The following is a 19,843-nucleotide window of genomic DNA, read 5'->3' on the forward strand; positions in this document are numbered from 1 at the left end:
CGTTCCCCAGCGGCGACAAATCTCTCGAAACACGTCTGGGTGAAGAGACCATTCCCCCGCGTCCATGCCCTGACGACTGAGAAAATCTGCTTCCCAGTTTTCTACGCCCGGGATGTGAACTGCGGAGATGGTGGAGGCTGTGGCTTCCACCCACTGCAGAATCCGCCGGACTTCCTGGAAGGCATGACGACTGCGCGTGCCGCCCTGGTGGTTGATGTATGCGACGGCAGTGGTGTTGTCCGACTGGATACGGATCTGTCTGCCCTCCAGCCACCGATGGAAAGCCAATAGGGCTAGATACACTGCCCTTATCTCCAGAACATTGATCTGAAGGGAAGACTCTACCGGAGTCCAGGTTCCCTGAGCCCTGTGGTGGAGAAAAACCGCTCCCCATCCTGACAGGCTCGCGTCCGTGGTGACCACAGCCCAGGTTGGGGGTAGGAAGGATTTTCCCTGCGATAGAGAATTGGGAAGGAGCCACCACTGAAGAGACGTCTTGGTTGCGAGGGAAAGAGAGACGTTCCTGTCGAGGGAAGTCGACCTCCTGTCCCATTTGCGGAGAATGTCCCATTGGAGTGGCCGCAGATGGAATTGCGCGAACGGCACTGCCTCCATCGCTGCCACCATCTTCCCCAGGAAGTGCATGAGGCGCCTCAAGGGGTGTGACTGACCCCGAAGAAGAGATTGCACCCCTGCCTGCAGAGAAAGCTGTTTGTCCAGCGGTAGCTTGACTACCGCTGACTGTGTATGAAACTCCATCCCGAGGTAAGTCAGTGACTGGGTCGGTGTCAATTTGGATTTCGGGAAGTTGATGATCCACCCGAACTGCTGTAGAGTCGCCAGAGCGACGGTAAGGCTGTGTGGACACGCCACCCGAGAAGGTGCCCTGACTAGGAGATCGTCTAAGTAGGGAATCACCGAGTGGCCCTGAGAGTGTAGGACCGCCACAACGGATGCCATGACTTTGGTGAAAACCCGTGGGGCTGTCGCCAGGCCGAAAGGCAATGCCACGAACTGAAGGTGTTCGTCCCCGATGGCGAAACGCAAGAAGCGTTGATGTTCGGGTGCGATCGGCACGTGGAGATAAGCATCCTTGATGTCGATCGATGCTAGGAAGTCTCCTTGTGACATCAAGGCGATGACCGAGCGGAGAGATTCCATCCGAAACCGTCTGGTGCTCACATGTCTGTTGAGTAGTTTGAGGTCCAGAACGGGACGGAATGATCCGTCCTTTTTTGGCACCACGAACATGTTGGAGTAAAAGCCGCGACCACGTTCCTGAGGGGGAACGGGGATCACAACTCCTTCTGTCTTCAGAGCGTCCACTGCCTGAAAAAGTGCGTCGGCCCGAGCGGGGGGCGGAGAGGTTCTGAAGAAACGAGTCGGAGGACGAGAGCTGAACTCTATCCTGTAACCGTGAGACAGAATGTCTCTCACCCATCGGTCTTGAACATGTGGCCACCAGGCGTCGCAAAAGCAGGAGAGCCTGCCACCGACCGAGGATGCGGCTCGTGGATGCCGAGAGTCATGAGGAGGCCGCCTTGGAGGCAGTGCCTCCTGCGGCCTTTTGGGGGCGAGACTTGGACCGCCACGCATAGGAGTTCCTCTGGCCTTTCTCCGGCCTGCTGGACGAAGAGGATTGGGGCTTGGCGGAGGGACGAAAGGACCGAAACCTTGACTGTATTTTTCGTTGCTGAGGTCTCTTAGGTTTGGACTGGGGTAAGGAGGAGTCCTTTCCCTTGGATTCCTTAATAATCTCATCCAATCGTTCGCCAAACAAGCGGTCGCCAGAAAACGGCAAACCGGTTAAGAACCTCTTGGAGGCCGAGTCTGCCTTCCATTCGCGCAGCCACATGGCCCTGCGGACTGCCACAGAGTTAGCGGATGCCACCGCTGTACGGCTAGCAGAGTCTAGGACTGCGTTCATGGCGTAGGAAGAAAAAGCTGACGCTTGAGAAGTCAAAGATGCAACCTGCGAAGCAGAATTACGTGTGACCACATTAATCTCAGCCAGACAAGCTGAGATAGCTTGGAGTGCCCACACAGCTGCAAAGGCCGGGGCAAAAGACGCGCCCGTGGCTTCATAGATGGATTTCACCAGGAGCTCTATCTGCCTGTCAGTGACATCCTTTAGCGATGAGCCATCTGCAACCGATACCACAGATCTAGCCGCCAGCCTAGAGACTGGAGGATCCACCTTGGGACATTGAACCCAACCCTTAACTACTTCAGAGGGGAAGAGGTAACGTGTGTCAGTAAGGCGCTTAGTAAAGCGCTTGTCCGGAACCGCTCTGGGCTTCTGGACAGCATCTCTGAAGTTAGAGTGATCGAAAAACGCACTCCGTGTACGTTTGGGGAACCGAAACTGGTGTTTCTCCTGCTGAGAAGTCGACTCCTCTACAGGTGGATGCGGGGGAGAGAGATCTGACACCTGGTTGATGGACGAGATAAGATCATTTACTAAGGCGTCCCCTTCAGGTGTATCAAGGTTGAGGGCGACGTCAGGGTCAGAGCCCTGAGCTGCGACGTCCGCCTCGTCCTCCAGCGAGTCCTCAAGCTGGGAACCCGAGCAGCGTGAAGAAGTTGGGGAAGATTCCCAGCGAGCCCGCTTAGCCTGTCTAGGACTGTGGTCCGGGCAGGAGTCCTCCACGTGAGACCTAGGGCCCAACCTGGGAGCGCGCTGCAGTGCGGACCGAGAGGGGCCTGGAGGCGACGATCCAACAGGGGCCGGGGCCTGTGTAAGGACCGGTCTGGACTGCAAAGCTTCAAGCAGCTTGGCAGACCATTTGTCCATAGACTGAGCCATGGATTGTGAAAGTGACTCAGAGAGTCTCTCAGCAAAAGAGGCGAACTCTGTCCCTGCCGCCTGGACAGGGGGAGCAGGGGGGTCTACATGAGCCGAGGGGCCCACTAGTGACCGAGGCTCCGGCTGAGCAAGCGAAACAGGGGTCGAGCATTGCTCACAGTGAGGGTAGGTGGAACCCGCAGGTAACATAGCCCCACAAGAGGTACAGGCCGCAAAAAAACCCTGTGCCTTAGCACCTTTGCTCCTTGTGGACGACATGCTGTTGTCTCCTAGGAGAGTGATCACTGAGGGTATATGGGAAGGGGTATACAGCCCGACCGAACAGAAATATATATAAATACGTATCTATTCCGGCACCCTAGGGGGACCAGCACCGGGTGACCGGTGTGGCTTACCGACCGCTAAAAAGAAGAGTGTGTGTCCTCCAGATTCCCTGCCTTAGGTCTCCCAGAGCTGCAGAGCTCTTCCCTGAGAAGCCTCCACCGGCAGAATGCCAAAAAATGGCTGCCGGAGCTCTCAGGGGAGGAGTGGAGCTGTGGGCGGCGCCAGGAAAGTGCGGGAATCTGGGGTCACCACAGTGATCAGTGAGGGGGGGAGGATACATACAGGATGCTCCGGCCCTCACATCCGACGTCAGGTCGGCAGTCCCGCCCTTACCCCTGACAGGCAGGCCCGGGGGCGGGATTTTTGCTACTAGGCCGCGATGAAGCCGGGGACTAAATTTAAGACCGTGCCCGACAAGCAGGCGCGGTCGGCGCGGAAGTCCGCCGGCCTTCTCAAATCAGCAGCTGCTGCAGCGTCCGGGAAGAAGGCGCTCCCTGCACAGTCCCCATGGGGACACAGAGTACCTTAAAGTTGCAGGGCCCGGTCCCTGAGGATGAATAGACTCCGGTCCGGCAGATTCCCACAGGGGCTGCGGAGGGAGCACGGTCCCAGTAAATGGATGACCGGTCAGGATCCCACTTCTCCCAGAGCCGCTAAGGGATGGTGAAGGAAACGGCATGAGGCTCCGGCCTTTGTACCCGCAATGGGTACCTCAACCTTAACAACACCGCCGACGTAGTGGGGTGAGAAGGGAACATGCCGGGGGCCCCGTGGGGGCCCTCTTTTCTTCCAACCGATATAACTAATATGAGAATGCATGAGTGGATGTGTGCCTCCTTCCACACAAAGCATAAAACTGAGGAGCCCGTGATGCACGGGAGGGTGTATAGGCAGAGGGGAGGGGTTACACTTTTTAAAGTGTAATACTTTGTGTGGCCTCCGGAGGCAGAAGCTATACACCCAATTGTCTGGGTCTCCCAATGGAGCGACAAAGAAAGTGTTTAATTTGGTTTCAAAGGGGGCACAAAAAGTACAGGAACATTGCTAGAATGCAGCCCGCGAGCTGCAGAGGGGGAAACTTTTAGGTTTAAAGCTAAATTTCTGATGACAGTTTCCCTTTAATAAGACACGGTGAGGCACATTTTTTCTTCATTGCTGGTAAACCGTCACTGGTCTCTTGAAAATGGAGACCCGAACACCAACATTTTTTTTTTTCACAACTTCTGATTTTTTTCGCCACTAAAATAATAAAAAACTAGATGTTTGGTATCGTCATGATTATACTGATGAGGAGAATCATATTGTAATGTACGCCGTAAAAACAATTCCCAAAACACAATTTCAGAATTGTGTGTTTTTCTACTTCTCACTACCTCATGCCGGGCAGGGTGCGGTCACACAGCTTTCTCTGACCTCATGGTCATCTCCTAGCTCTGCTTCCATCTTCAGCTTTCAGTTTCATGTGTACGATAACGCATGAGGCTGATATAAAAGCATAAAAATAGATTCACCGGCATCATAAACTCCTGTAGAAGCGCAATAATAACCTCTGCTCATGAAATCGGCAACGTGTTGAGATACGGACCCAACATCTAGCGCTGATGACCGTGCCGTATTTGAAGTCACTCAATCTTCCCATTTTAATGTTGATTTATACTTAAAATAGATAACTTCGTTTTCTGCTGTTCTCTGGGGTCATGGGTGTAATGTCCATTTAGAAACTATATATTGAGAGTAGACTATCCAGTATATAACACTGCTGGGTAAAACAGGACTGAACACAAGACCGTCAAAGTCGTCTACACATCATAGGGAGATTTCAGAACTAGAGCTGATCAAACTGGCACAAAAAAAAAAATAATATCGGGACCGGCGGATCACTGCTCAATAAAAGAAAAAAAACCTGATTCGCTCCGGAATCCGGTGCCCATATAAGTCAATGGGGACCAGAATCCGGAGATTAAAAACGTTGGTGGAAGGGATAGGGGGTAGGAGCGCACGCGGTATACTCTCCTAGGCTGTGTCATGGCAGTAAACTCCTTCCGGGTCATGGTTTTCCCTTCCAGAGCCGACAATTCAATATTCACTGTTTTGCCCACTCACCAGCGCGTGTATTTGGTTGCAGTTAGACGCGGCCCCACCCTGAGTGTCAGTGGACTGCAACCAATCACAGGCGCCAGGACGGCCGGTGGATGGGGAAAGCAGTGCAAGTATCTCCGGGTCAGTATGGTGAGCATGCATGTAGACAGAAACACATGCGGCCCGCTCCTGTTAAAAGTGTGCGCAACTGTGCCGATGATACGATGTCAGACTCGTACAAGTCTGACATGACATCACCTGGCACAGCCTGCCGTTCTCTGACCATGAGCATGCATGTATCTAAAACACATGAACGCTCCTATCAGAAGTGTGCGCGGCTGTGCCAATGATGCGATGTCAGACTCGTGCGAGTCCCTTGCATGTGTAACTATGGCCTAAGAGAAACCGTATGCGGCTTTTTTTATTTAAATAAATAATTAAAAAAAAAACGATGTTCGGTCAACCCCAATTTTGATACCCAGCCAAGATAAAGCCAGCTGGGGGCTCGTATTTTAAGCCCGCAGCTGCGCGGATCCGGACTTTTGCAGTCCGGATCCGCTCAGCCCTATACGTGACACCTTCTCTCCCTCTACCTGATGATCCTGAGGAACACTGGGATCTTCTTGTTTACAGTCCTGTGGAAGAAGAGGACGGGGACATCTCTCTGGTGTTGTCCTCTCACTGGATAGAACTGGAGGAAAAAAGAAGGTTAATAGGAGACTTAATAGCGGTATACAAATATATGAAGTGTAGAGGGATCATCCTTATTCCCAATTGCACATGTAAACATGAGAAGCAATCGAATGAAACTGAAAAGGGAGAAAATACAGATTAGATATTAGAAAACACTTTTTCACAGTGAGGGTGATCAATGAGTGGAACAGGCTGCAATGAGAGGTGATGACTTCTCCTTCAATGTAAGTCTTCAAACAGAGGCTGAAGTGAAATATGATTTTTTATTATCTATTAGCAGGTTCCTGGCCGCCCATAAAATTGTAGGCTTTTTCAGCCCCAGTAGAGGCATTTTAGGTAGGGACCCAGCAAAAAGATACGCCTTGATGCTGGCTGCTGGGCTCTCAGAAAACTGGCCTTTTTATGCGCTAAGTGTCTCAATTTTTAAACTGTATTTCCTTAGCAGTAATCCATGTAACATAATTCCTGTATTTAATGTTTGCATGCCTTAGCGTATCAGAGGGTAGCTGTTTATTTGTTCAAACAGAGGCTGGACAGACATCTGTCTGAGATATATTTCAGAACAGAATTTGGTAGTTCGTTAAACATCCCTCAGGTGACCATGCCACAATTCGCAATTACATCATAAACACCTGGGGAGAATACACTCTTCTAAGTAGAATACAAACCAATTGATAATGGAGAATTTTTGTGTAAATATAATAAATCTTTATTACACGCCTCTGGGAAGAAGCAGGCAGCCCGCCCGCGAAACGGCTGTCGGGCTCCTCACACTGGTCCATGTACCCTTGTCCTTACCTGACAAAATCTTTATTTACACTGGGTAAAGTTACTTTTTCACTTTGACAGTTTATTACAGTGAGTGCATGTTTACATTGTGAACTTCTATATCGGTGTTGCCCCTTTGTATATAAGTAGATGTGGATTGATGTAGTTATATGAGTGATCCCCGTTTTTTCAATGCATTGGCATTTTATTAGCATATTGCACTTTATGTCTGTTCATTTTGTATATAAACATATTATGAGTATGAGTGCATGTTTACATTATTTTTCACATACCAGTGTATCACCCTGTATACTAATAACTGTGAATTGATATTTTCATGGGGGTGATCTTTGGTTTGAGACTAATGCATTGACACTTTATAATTACACTAGCTGTAGTACCCAGGCGTTGCCCGGGATAGTAACTGTCTCTCTACCAGTCTCTGTCTGTGTGTCGCTGTCTGTCTGTCTGTCTATCTGTCTGTGTTTTTCTTTGTCTGTCTGTGTCTATGTCTCTGTCTGTATTTGTATCAGTCTATCTATCTCCATCTCTGTGTCTGTCTGTCTCTCTCTCTATCTCTGTATCTGTCTCTATGTGTGTGTCTGTCTGTCTCTCTCTTTCCCCGTCTGTCTCTTTCCCCATCTGTCTTTGTCTGTCTCTATCCCGGGCTGTCTCTTTCCAGGGCTGTATGTTTCCACATGTGTCTCTGTCTGTCTCTATCTCTCTGTTTTTTTCCCTGTCTGTCTGTGTCTCTGTCTGTCTTTCTGTCTCTCTCTATCAGTTTCCTCACCGACATCATATTACCTCACACAGAAGCTTCTTATACTAACAGTTTATTTTATTCCTATAGCAACCACTGACAGTTGCTATTAATATCCTGTAGCTCCCACCTCCAATCAGTTTAATAGCGGCAGGATTTTGGAGAGTAACTGTAAAGCGCGCGGTTAAATTTTCCTGTCAAAACATAGTCTATGACGTTCCCTGAGTCACATGGAGTGTCTGTGCAAAATTTCGTGATTGTAAATGCGACGATGCAAATTCCTTTAGCGGACATACACACACACACATACATATATATATTATATATATGTACATACAAACATACACACATACATACACTGAGCTTTATATATTAGATTGCACTTTAGATCCTTACCCTGTTCAATTAATGATTACATTTTTATAGGTTTAGCAAGGGCATTGGGGTCCATGTTCTGTCCTATCTTTTCTGTATTGTCTTCTATATTTTTTCTAGAATTGTTAAATGAAGATTTATTATATTTATATAAAAAAATCTTCATTATCAATTGGTTTGTATCTGTCTAAAATAGTTTAGGGAATCCAGCATTGAGCAGAGAGTTGGACAAGATGACTCTGGAGGTCCCTTCCAACTAATATTCTATGATTCCATGAAACACATACGAGGACGGACGTCATTATTTTCCATACAGATAATTATAGGCCGTGTGTATTTAGTCCTGTCTATTAGGCCTCTTTCACATGTCAGTGATTCTGGTACGTATGTGACAGTTGTTATACGTACCAGAATCACGGACACACGCAGACCCATTAAAATCAATAGGCCTACGCACACAGTAATTTTTCACTGACCGTGTCTCCGTATGGTGTACACGCGTGTCCTTGATTTCTGCACGGAGACATGTCCGTTTTTTTCTGACATCACTGATGTCCTACGGAACACACAGTGGTGTGATCTGTGTGACACATACCAGAAAAACACATACATTGAAAATAAAAAGCTTTTTAAACTCACCTTCTCTGGCGATGCTGTCTTTAGCCGCTGCTGTCTCTGCTTCCAGGCCGGCTAATTATGGTCATGAATATGCAGTTATGCATTGTACAGCTGACCCAGAAATAGCTGTAGAGGGGAGACAGCGGCAGCCGGACATAGCAGAGCTGGAGATTCAACACCATGGACAGCAGGAGTGGGGATAGGTGAGTTTGGAGTACCTGATCTCCATGTACTATCATGGATCACAGATAGCACATGGAGAACACACGTGTGCCATGAATCACGGCACACAGAGTGACATATGCGTTTTTAACATGTCAGTGAAAAACGTCTGTGTTTTTCACGGACGTGTGAAACAGGCCTTACCTGGTGATGAGAGGGGCTGGGGATCCTCCATCATGACGTCCTTGTATAGATCTATGTGCTCTTCTAAATACTCCCACTCCTCCATGGAGAAATAGACGGTGACATCCTGACTCCTTATAGGAACCTGACACATACAATGATACCGTCATCCCCCAATCCCTTCATAGCGTTACTGTATAATGTCCCAGCATTCCCAGCAGTGTCACCTCTCCAGTCAGCAGCTCAATCATCTTGTAGGTGAGTTCTAGGATCTTCTGGTCATTGATGTCCTCATGTATCAGGGGGTGAGGTGGAGGCCCCGTGATTGGGCTCAGGGGTCTTCCCCATCCCTCAGACACAGGGGCCTGACAGCGGTCACTAGAGGTCTTCTTCACTACTGTGTAATCCTGGTTATGGAGAGACACATTAATAAATCTCACTACAGACATTTCCAGAGTCCTCACCTCTCCAGTTCTGTCCATCTGTTATTCCCATAGATAAGAATGATGTAATGTGACGTCATCAGAATCTCTCACCTCTCCAGTAAGCCGGAAGAGGATCTCTAGGGTGAGGTGTAATATCCTCTCCACCATCTTGACCCTGTCCTTATCCATCCTTCACGGGGCAATCAGGAAAATTCTCTTATACAGAAGATCTGAGAGGATCCGATCTTGTAGGGACCTGAATGGGGAGAAGAAGACGATGTAACATCAGAAAGATCCCATGTAAGAAATCTCCGGAGCTTTTACCGGCTTCACATGATCCCTACATCCAGTCCTGGCCCCGTCCTGCCCCCGGTATAACACACAATCCAACTATAGTCACACACAGAGATTTATCACAGAATCTGGATAACACCTCTCCAGCGTTAGATTGTTTTTTACTTTCCCTTCCTCAGTGGTGACTCTCATTTCTATTCTCTGCCCCTAGTAAAATACCATTTGGCGTCTTCTGCTATTCCCAGCTCCGCTCTGGTCCTGTTCCTCCATCTTTTGGCAGCTTCTGACTGACCAGACGTCAGAGACAACAATCACAGCTCTCACTGCAATCCATCCAATGAAAACTACTAACACTGACCTACAAAGCCGTCCTTAATCTGTCCCCTCCATACATCACTAATTTCCAGATATATTCCCACACGTTCTCTCTGCTGCTCCCAAGACGTCTTTCTCTCCTCCATACTTGTATATTCCTCACTCAACCACTTCCAAGACTTCTCCCAAGTATCCCGCATCCTCTGGAATTTTGTGCCCCAACACATGCAAAACTTTCAGATGGAACTTGGAAACCCAAGAAATCTTCCTGCCTGCAATAACCGCACTGCCACCTCAAAGCCACCGGAGCCACGACAACCTCCAACTCACTGTGTCCTCCCCATTATCCTGTAGAAAGTGAGCTCCAATCTGGAATGTGAGTGCAGCACTGAGGGGGTTAATGCGCCCTGTAATGGGGAATCTCCACATACCTCCACCTGCAGAGCCGCACACTAGATATATGGCTGCTCTGTGCTTACAGGACCTGTGATGATGTCACATGGAGGGGAGGAGTCAGGGGTCACATGATCAGCTCCTCAGTGTGTGCAGGGCTCTCATGGTGCTGGGTGAGGTGCAGTTATGTGAGGGGTCAGGAGTAGTGATGCTCTGACGGACTTGAGTACCGAGTATAATGGAAGTCAATGGGAAACTACAGATGGAGTAACAAGCAGTGAGCACTAATCAGGAGGGATTTATGGTGTGTATGATATGTATGTAGCAGAGCCGCGTGTGTATGATGTGTATGTAGCAGAGCCGCATGTGTATGATGTGTATGTAGCAGAGCCGCGTGTGTATGATGTGGATGTAGCAGAGCCGCGTGTGTATGATGTGGATGTAACAGAGCTATATGTGTATGATGTAGCTGTAGCAGAGCCGCGTGTGTATGATGTGTATGTAGCAGAGCCACGTGTGTATGATGTTTATGTAGCAGAGCCACATGTGTATGTAGCAGAGCCACATGTGTATGATGTGTATGTAGCAGAGCTGCATGTGTATGATGTGTATGTAGCAGAGCCGCGTGTGTATGTAGCAGAGCCGCATGTGTATGATGTGTATGTAGCAGAGCCGCGTGTGTATGTAGCAGAGCCGCATGTGTATGATGTGTATGTAGCAAAGCCGCGTGTGTATGATGTGTATGTAGCAGAGCCGCGTGTGTATGATGTGGATGAAGCAGAGCCACATGTGTATGATGTGTATGTAGCAGAGCCGCATGTGTATGATGTGTATGTAGCAGAGCCGCATGTGTATGATGTGTATGTAGCAGAGCCGCGTGTGTATGATGTGGATGTAGCAGAGCCGCATGTGTATGATGTGTATGTAGCAGAGCCGCGTGTGTATGATGTGGATGTAGCAGAGCCGCATATGTATGATGTGGATGTAGCAGAGCCGCGTGTGTATGATGTGTATGTAGCAGAGCCGCGTGTGTAAGATGTGTATGTAGCAGAGACGCGTGTGTATGATGTGGATGTAGCAGAGCCGCGTGTGTATGATGTGGATGAAGCAGAGCTGCGTGTGTATGATGTGGAAGTAGCAGAGCCACGTGTGTATGATATGGATGTAGCAGAGCCGCGTGTGTATGATATGGATGTAGCAGAGCCGCGTGTGTATGATATGGATGTAGCAGAGCTATGTGTGTATGTAGCAGAGCCGCGTGTGTATGATGTGGATGTAGCAGAGCCGCGTGTGTATGATGTGGATGTAGCAGAGCCGCGTGTGTATGATGTGGATGTAACAGAGCTATATGTGTATGATGTAGCTGTAGCAGAGCCGCGTGTGTATGATGTGTATGTAGCAGAGCCACGTGTGTATGATGTGTATGTAGCAGAGCTGCATGTGTATGATGTGTATGTAGCAGAGACGCGTGTGTATGATGTGGATGTAGCAGAGCCGCGTGTGTATGATGTGGATGTAACAGAGCTATATGTGTATGATGTAGCAGAGCCGCGTGTGTATGATGTGTATGTAGCAGAGCCACTTGTGTATGATGTTTATGTAGCAGAGCCACATGTGTATGTAGCAGAGCCACATGTGTATGATGTGTATGTAGCAGAGCTGCATGTGTATGATGTGTATGTAGCAGAGACGCGTGTGTATGATGTGGATGTAGCAGAGCCGCGTGTGTATGATGTGGATGTAACAGAGCTATATGTGTATGATGTAGCAGAGCCGCGTGTGTATGATGTGTATGTAGCAGAGCCACTTGTGTATGATGTTTATGTAGCAGAGCCACATGTGTATGTAGCAGAGCCACATGTGTATGATGTGTATGTAGCAGAGCTGCATGTGTATGATGTGTATGTAGCAGAGCCGCGTGTGTATGATGTGGATGTAGCGGAGCCGTGTGTGTATGATATGTATGTAGCAGAGCCACATGTGTATGATGTGTATGTAGCAGAGCTGCATGTGTATGATGTGTATGTAGCAGAGCCCCATGTGTATGATGTGTATGTAGCAGAGCCGCGTGTGTATGATGTGGATGTAGCAGAGCCGCATGTGTATGATGTGTATGTAGCAGAGCCGCGTGTGTATGATGTGGATGTAGCAGAGCCGCGTGTGTATGATGTGTATGTAGCAGAGCCGCGTGTGTATGATGTGTATGTAGCAGAGCCGCGTGTGTAAGATGTGGATGTAGCAGAGCCGCGTGTGTATGATGTGGATGAAGCAGAGCTGCGTGTGTATGATGTGGAAGTAGCAGAGCCACGTGTATATGATATGGATGTAGCAGAGCCGCGTGTGTATGATATGGATGTAGCAGAGCCGCGTGTGTATGATATGGATGTAGCAGAGCTATGTGTGTATGTAGCAGAGCCGCGTGTGTATGATGTGGATGTAGCAGAGCCGCGTGTGTATGATGTGGATGTAGCAGAGCCGCGTGTGTATGATGTGGATGTAACAGAGCTATATGTGTATGATGTAGCTGTAGCAGAGCCGCGTGTGTATGATGTGTATGTAGCAGAGCCACGTGTGTATGATGTTTATGTAGCAGAGCCACATGTGTATGTAGCAGAGCCACATGTGTATGATGTGTATGTAGCAGAGCTGCATGTGTATGATGTGTATGTAGCAGAGACGCGTGTGTATGATGTGGATGTAGCAGAGCCGCGTGTGTATGATGTGGATGTAGCGGAGCCGTGTGTGTATGATATGTATGTAGCAGAGCCGCATGTGTATGATGTGTATGTAGCAGAGCTGCATGTGTATGATATGTATGTAGCAGAGCCACATGTGTATGTAGCAGAGCCACATGTGTATGATGTGTATGTAGCAGAGCTGCATGTGTATGATATGTATGTAGTAGAGCCGCATGTGTATGATGTGTATGTAGCAGAGACGCGTGTGTATGATGTGTATGTAGCAGAGCCACATGTGTATGTAGCAGAGCCACATGTGTATGATGTGTATGTAGCAGAGCCGCATGTGTATGATGTGTATGTAGCAGAGCCGTGTGTGTATGATGTGTATGTAGCAGAGCCGCGTGTGTATGTAGCAGAGCCGCATGTGTATGATGTGTATGTAGCAGAGCCGCGTGTGTATGATGTGTATGTAGCAGAGCCGCGTGTGTATGATGTGGATGAAGCAGAGCCACATGTGTATGATGTGTATGTAGCAGAGCCGCATGTGTATGATGTGTATGTAGCAGAGCCGCATGTGTATGATGTGTATGTAGCAGAGCCGCGTGTGTATGATGTGGATGTAGCAGAGCCGCATGTGTATGATATGTATGTAGCAGAGCCACGTGTGTATGATGTGGATGTAGCAGAGTCGCATGTGTATGATGTGGATGTAGCAGAGCCGCGTGTGTATGATGTGTATGTAGCAGAGCCGCGTGTGTAAGATGTGTATGTAGCAGAGACGCGTGTGTATGATGTGGATGTAGCAGAGCCGCGTGTGTATGATGTGGATGAAGCAGAGCTGCGTGTGTATGATGTGGAAGTAGCAGAGCCACGTGTGTATGATATGGATGTAGCAGAGCCGCGTGTGTATGATATGGATGTAGCAGAGCCGCGTGTGTATGATATGGATGTAGCAGAGCTATGTGTGTATGTAGCAGAGCCGCGTGTGTATGATGTTGATGTAGCAGAGCCGCATGTGTATGATGTGTATGTAGCGGAGCCGCGTGTGTATGATGTGGATGTAGCAGAGCCGCGTGTGTATGATGTGGATGTAGCAGAGCCGCGTGTGTATGATGTGGATGTAGCAGAGCCGCGTGTGTATGATGTGTATGTAGCAGAGCCGCGTGTGTAAGATGTGTATGTAGCAGAGACGCGTGTGTATGATGTGGATGTAGCAGAGCCGCGTGTGTATGATGTGGATGAAGCAGAGCTGCGTGTGTATGATGTGGAAGTAGCAGAGCCACGTGTGTATGATATGGATGTAGCAGAGCCGCGTGTGTATGATATGGATGCAGCAGAGCCGCGTGTGTATGATATGGATGTAGCAGAGCTATGTGTGTATGTAGCAGAGCCGCGTGTGTATGATGTTGATGTAGCAGAGCCGCATGTGTATGATGTGGATGTAGCAGAGCCGCGTGTGTATGATGTGGATGTAACAGAGCTATATGTGTATGATGTAGCTGTAGCAGAGCCGCGTGTGTATGATGTGTATGTAGCAGAGCCACGTGTGTATGATGTTTATGTAGCAGAGCCACATGTGTATGTAGCAGAGCCACATGTGTATGATGTGTATGTAGCAGAGCTGCATGTGTATGATGTGTATGTAGCAGAGACGCGTGTGTATGATGTGGATGTAGCAGAGCCGCGTGTGTATGATGTGGATGTAGCGGAGCCGTGTGTGTATGATATGTATGTAGCAGAGCCGCATGTGTATGATGTGTATGTAGCAGAGACGCGTGTGTATGATGTGTATGTAGCAGAGCCACATGTGTATGATGTGTATGTAGCAGAGCCGCATGTGTATGATGTGTATGTAGCAGAGCCGCGTGTGTATGATGTGTATGTAGCAGAGCCGCGTGTGTATGATGTGGATGATGCAGAGCCACATGTGTATGATGTGTATGTAGCAGAGCCGCATGTGTATGATGTGTATGTAGCAGAGCCGCGTGTGTATGATGTGTATGTAGCAGAGCCGCGTGTGTATGATGTGGATGAAGCAGAGCCACATGTGTATGATGTGTATGTAGCAGAGCCGCATGTCTATGATGTGTATGTAGCAGAGCCGCGTGTGTATGATGTGGATGTAGCAGAGCCACATGTGTATGATGTGGATGTAGCAGAGCCGCGTGTGTAAGATGTGTATGTAGCAGAGACGCGTGTGTATGATGTGGATGTAGCAGAGCCGCGTGTGTATGATGTGGATGAAGCAGAGCCGCGTGTGTATGATGTGTATGTAGCAGAGCCGCGTGTGTATGATGTGGATGAAGCAGAGCCACATGTGTATGATGTGTATGTAGCAGAGCCGCATGTGTATGATGTGTATGTAGCAGAGCCGCATGTGTATGATGTGTATGTAGCAGAGCCGCGTGTGTATGATGTGGATGTAGCAGAGCCGCGTGTGTATGATGTGGATGTAGCAGAGCCGCATGTGTATGATGTGGATGTATCAGAGCCGCGTGTGTATGATGTGTATGTAGCAGAGCCGCGTGTGTAAGATATGTATGTAGCAGAGACGCGTGTGTATGATGTGGATGTAGCAGAGCCGCGTGTGGATGAAGCAGAGCTGCGTGTGTATGATGTGGAAGTAGCAGAGCCACGTGTATATGATATGGATGTAGCAGAGCCGCGTGTGTATGATATGGATGTAGCAGAGCCGCGTGTGTATGATATGGATGTAGCAGAGCTATGTGTGTATGTAGCAGAGCCGCGTGTGTATGATGTGGATGTAGCAGAGCCGCGTGTGTATGATGTGGATGTAACAGAGCTATATGTGTATGATGTAGCAGAGCCGCCTGTGTATGATGTGTATGTAGCAGAGCCACGTGTGTATGATGTTTATGTAGCAGAGTCACATGTGTATGTAGCAGAGCCACATGTGTATGATGTGTATGTAGCAGAGCTGCATGTGTATGATGTGTATGTAGCAGAGCCGCGTGTGTATGATGTGGATGTAGCGGAGCCGTGTGTGTATGATATGTATGTAGCAGAGCCACATGTGTATGATGTGTATGTAGCAGAGCTGCATGTGTATGATGTGTATGTAGCAGAGCCCCATGTGTATGATGTGTATGTAGCAGAGCCGCGTGTGTATGATGTGGATGTAGCAGAGCCGCATGTGTATGATGTGTATGTAGCAGAGCCGCGTGTGTATGATGTGGATGTAGCAGAGTCGCGTGTGTATGATGTGTATGTAGCAGAGCCGCGTGTGTAAGATGTGTATGTAGCAGAGCCGCGTGTGTATGATGTGTATGTAGCAGAACCGCGTGTGTAAGATGTGGATGTAGCAGAGCCGCGTGTGTATGATGTGGATGAAGCAGAGCTGCGTGTGTATGATGTGAAAGTAGCAGAGCCACGTGTATATGATATGGATGTAGCCGAGCCGCGTGTGTATGATATGGATGTAGCAGAGCCGCGTGTGTATGATATGGATGTAGCAGAGCTATGTGTGTATGTAGCAGAGCCGCGTGTGTATGATGTGGATGTAGCAGAGCCGCGTGTGTATGATGTGGATGTAGCAGAGCCGCGTGTGTATGATGTGGATGTAACAGAGCTATATGTGTATGATGTAGCTGTAGCAGAGCCGCGTGTGTATGATGTGTATGTAGCAGAGCCACGTGTGTATGATGTTTATGTAGCAGAGCCACATGTGTATGTAGCAGAGCCACATGTGTATGATGTGTATGTAGCAGAGCTGCATGTGTATGATGTGTATGTAGCAGAGACGCGTGTGTATGATGCGGATGTAGCAGAGCCGCGTGTGTATGATGTGGATGTAGCGGAGCCGTGTGTGTATGATATGTATGTAGCAGAGCCGCATGTGTATGATGTGTATGTAGCAGAGCTGCATGTGTATGATATGTATGTAGCAGAGCCACATGTGTATGTAGCAGAGCCACATGTGTATGATGTGTATGTAGCAGAGCTGCATGTGTATGATATGTATGTAGCAGAGCCGCATGTGTATGATGTGTATGTAGCAGAGACGCGTGTGTATGATGTGTATGTAGCAGAGCCACATGTGTATGATGTGTATGTAGCAGAGCCGCATGTGTATGATGTGTATGTAGCAGAGCCGTGTGTGTATGATGTGTATGTAGCAGAGCCGCGTGTGTATGTAGCAGAGCCGCATGTGTATGATGTGTATGTAGCAGAGCCGCGTGTGTATGATGTGTATGTAGCAGAGCCGCGTGTGTATGATGTGGATGAAGCAGAGCCACATGTGTATGATGTGTATGTAGCAGAGCCGCATGTGTATGATGTGTATGTAGCAGAGCCGCATGTGTATGATGTGTATGTAGCAGAGCCGCGTGTGTATGATGTGGATGTAGCAGAGCCGCATGTGTATGATGTGTATGTAGCAGAGCCGCGTGTGTATGATGTGGATGTAGCAGAGCCGCATGTGTATGATGTGGATGTAGCAGAGCCGCGTGTGTATGATGTGTATGTAGCAGAGCCGCGTGTGTAAGATGTGTATGTAGCAGAGATGCGTGTGTATGATGTGGATGTAGCAGAGCCGCGTGCGTATGATGTGGATGAAGCAGAGCTGCGTGTGTATGATGTGGAAGTAGCAGAGCCACGTGTGTATGATATGGATGTAGCAGAGCCGCGTGTGTATGATATGGATGTAGCAGAGCCGCGTGTGTATGATATGGATGTAGCAGAGCTATGTGTGTATGTAGCAGAGCCGCGTGTGTATGATGTTGATGTAGCAGAGCTGCATGTGTATGATGTGTATGTAGCGGAGCCGCGTGTGTATGATGTGGATGTAGCAGAGCCGCGTGTGTATGATGTGGATGTAGCAGAGCCGCGTGTGTATGATGTGGATGTAGCAGAGCCGCGTGTGTATGATGTGTATGTAGCAGAGCCGCGTGTGTAAGATGTGGATGTAGCAGAGCCGCGTGTGTATGATGTGTATGTAGCAGAGACGCGTGTGTATGATGTGGATGTAGCAGAGCCGCGTGTGTATGATGTGGATGAAGCAGAGCTGCGTGTGTATGATGTGGAAGTAGCAGAGCCACGTGTGTATGATATGGATGTAGCAGAGCCGCGTGTGTATGATATGGATGCAGCAGAGCCGCGTGTGTATGATATGGATGTAGCAGAGCTATGTGTGTATGTAGCAGAGCCGCGTGTGTATGATGTTGATGTAGCAGAGCCGCATGTGTATGATGTGTATGTAGCGGAGCCGCGTGTGTATGATGTGGATGTAGCAGAGCCGCGTGTGTATGATGTGGATGTAGCAGAGCCGCGTGTGTATGATGTGGATGTAACAGAGCTATATGTGTATGATGTAGCTGTAGCAGAGCCGCGTGTGTATGATGTGTATGTAGCAGAGCCACGTGTGTATGATGTTTATGTAGCAGAGCCACATGTGTATGTAGCAGAGCCACATGTGTATGATGTGTATGTAGCAGAGCTGCATGTGTATGATGTGTATGTAGCAGAGACGCGTGTGTATGATGTGGATGTAGCAGAGCCGCGTGTGTATGATGTGGATGTAGCGGAGCCGTGTGTGTATGATATGTATGTAGCAGAGCCGCATGTGTATGATGTGTATGTAGCAGAGACTCGTGTGTATGATGTGTATGTAGCAGAGCCACATGTGTATGATGTGTATGTAGCAGAGCCGCATGTGTATGATGTGTATGTAGCAGAGCCGCGTGTGTATGATGTGTATGTAGCAGAGCCACATGTGTATGATGTGTATGTAGCAGAGCCGCGTGTGTAAGATGTGGATGTAGCAGAGCCGCATGTGTATGATGTGTATGTAGCAGAGCCGCGTGTGTATGATGTGGATGTAGCAGAGCCGCGTGTGTATGATGTGGATGTAGCAGAGCCGCATGTGTATGATGTGGATGTAGCAGAGGCTCGTGTGTATGATGTGTATGTAGCAGAGCCGCGTGTGTAAGATGTGTATGTAGCAGAGACACGTGTGTATGATGTGGATGTAGCAGAGCCGCGTGTGTATGATGTGGATGAAGCAGAGCTGCGTGTGTATGATATGGATGTAGCAGAGCCACGTGTGTATCATATGGATGTAGCAGAGCTATGTGTGTATGTAGCAGAGCCGCGTGTGTATGATGTGGATGAAGCAGAGCCACATGTGTATGATGTGTATGTAGCAGAGCCGCGTGTGTAAGATGTGTATGTAGCAGAGCCGCATGTGTATGATGTGTATGTAGCAGAGCCGCATGTGTATGATGTGTATGTAGCAGAGCCGCGTGTGTATGATGTGGATGTAGCAGAGCCGCATGTGTATGATGTGTATGTAGCAGAGCCGCGTGTGTAAGATGTGTATGTAGCAGAGACGCGTGTGTATGATGTGGAAGTAGCAGAGCCACGTGTGTATGATATGGATGTAGCAGAGCCGCGTGTGTATGATATGGATGTAGCAGAGCCGCGTGTGTATGATATGGATGTAGCAGAGCTATGTGTGTATGTAGCAGAGCCGCGTGTGTATGATGTTGATGTAGCAGAGCCGCATGTGTATGATGTGTATGTAGCGGAGCCGCGTGTGTATGATGTGGATGTAGCAGAGCCGCGTGTGTATGATGTGGATGTAGCAGAGCCGCATGTGTATGATGTGGAAGTAGCAGAGCTATGTGTGTATGATGTGGATGTAGCAGAGCCGCGTGCAAACAACTACAGTGAAACAGCTGACTCACGCCCAAAGTGCAAAAACGCTACATGTGAACTTTGCCTAACTAATTTAGGGGAACTTTTTTCCCCACTTTTTTTTTCATTTGCCTTATGGACATGTCATTATACAGGAAAGAATGTTTTACAACAATTTTTCCTACAATATCCATTTTATCTTTAGTTTTGTATGTTTTATTGTCACTCCATAAAAGTGGCGTAATACTCTTATAACATTGTCCTCATCAGTGACCTGGGAGTCAGAGAAGCGTCAAGATGTCTTCACCATGCT

The 19,843-nt window shown here is 48.5% G+C and overlaps 1 protein-coding gene across 3 annotated transcripts in view; it reads right to left on the reverse strand.

Annotated features, from left to right (window-relative positions):
• The window catches only part of LOC142312040 (uncharacterized), a 94,039-nt gene that overhangs the window by 26,273 nt on the left and 47,923 nt on the right, over nt 1–19,843 (reverse strand). For 2 of the 3 annotated variants that reach the window (XM_075350914.1, XM_075350913.1), the window contains exon 1: nt 5,803–5,887. The exons of the other annotated variant lie outside the window; for it this stretch is intronic. The gene's annotated coding sequence lies outside the window, so the exon portion shown is untranslated. Of the gene's footprint in view, nt 1–5,802; nt 5,888–19,843 lie in introns of those variants that run through there. 3 annotated transcript variants of the gene reach the window in all.

This window comes from Anomaloglossus baeobatrachus, chromosome 5 (assembly GCF_048569485.1).
Source record: "Anomaloglossus baeobatrachus isolate aAnoBae1 chromosome 5, aAnoBae1.hap1, whole genome shotgun sequence".
In the NCBI taxonomy this organism is placed as follows: Eukaryota; Metazoa; Chordata; class Amphibia; order Anura; family Aromobatidae; genus Anomaloglossus; species Anomaloglossus baeobatrachus.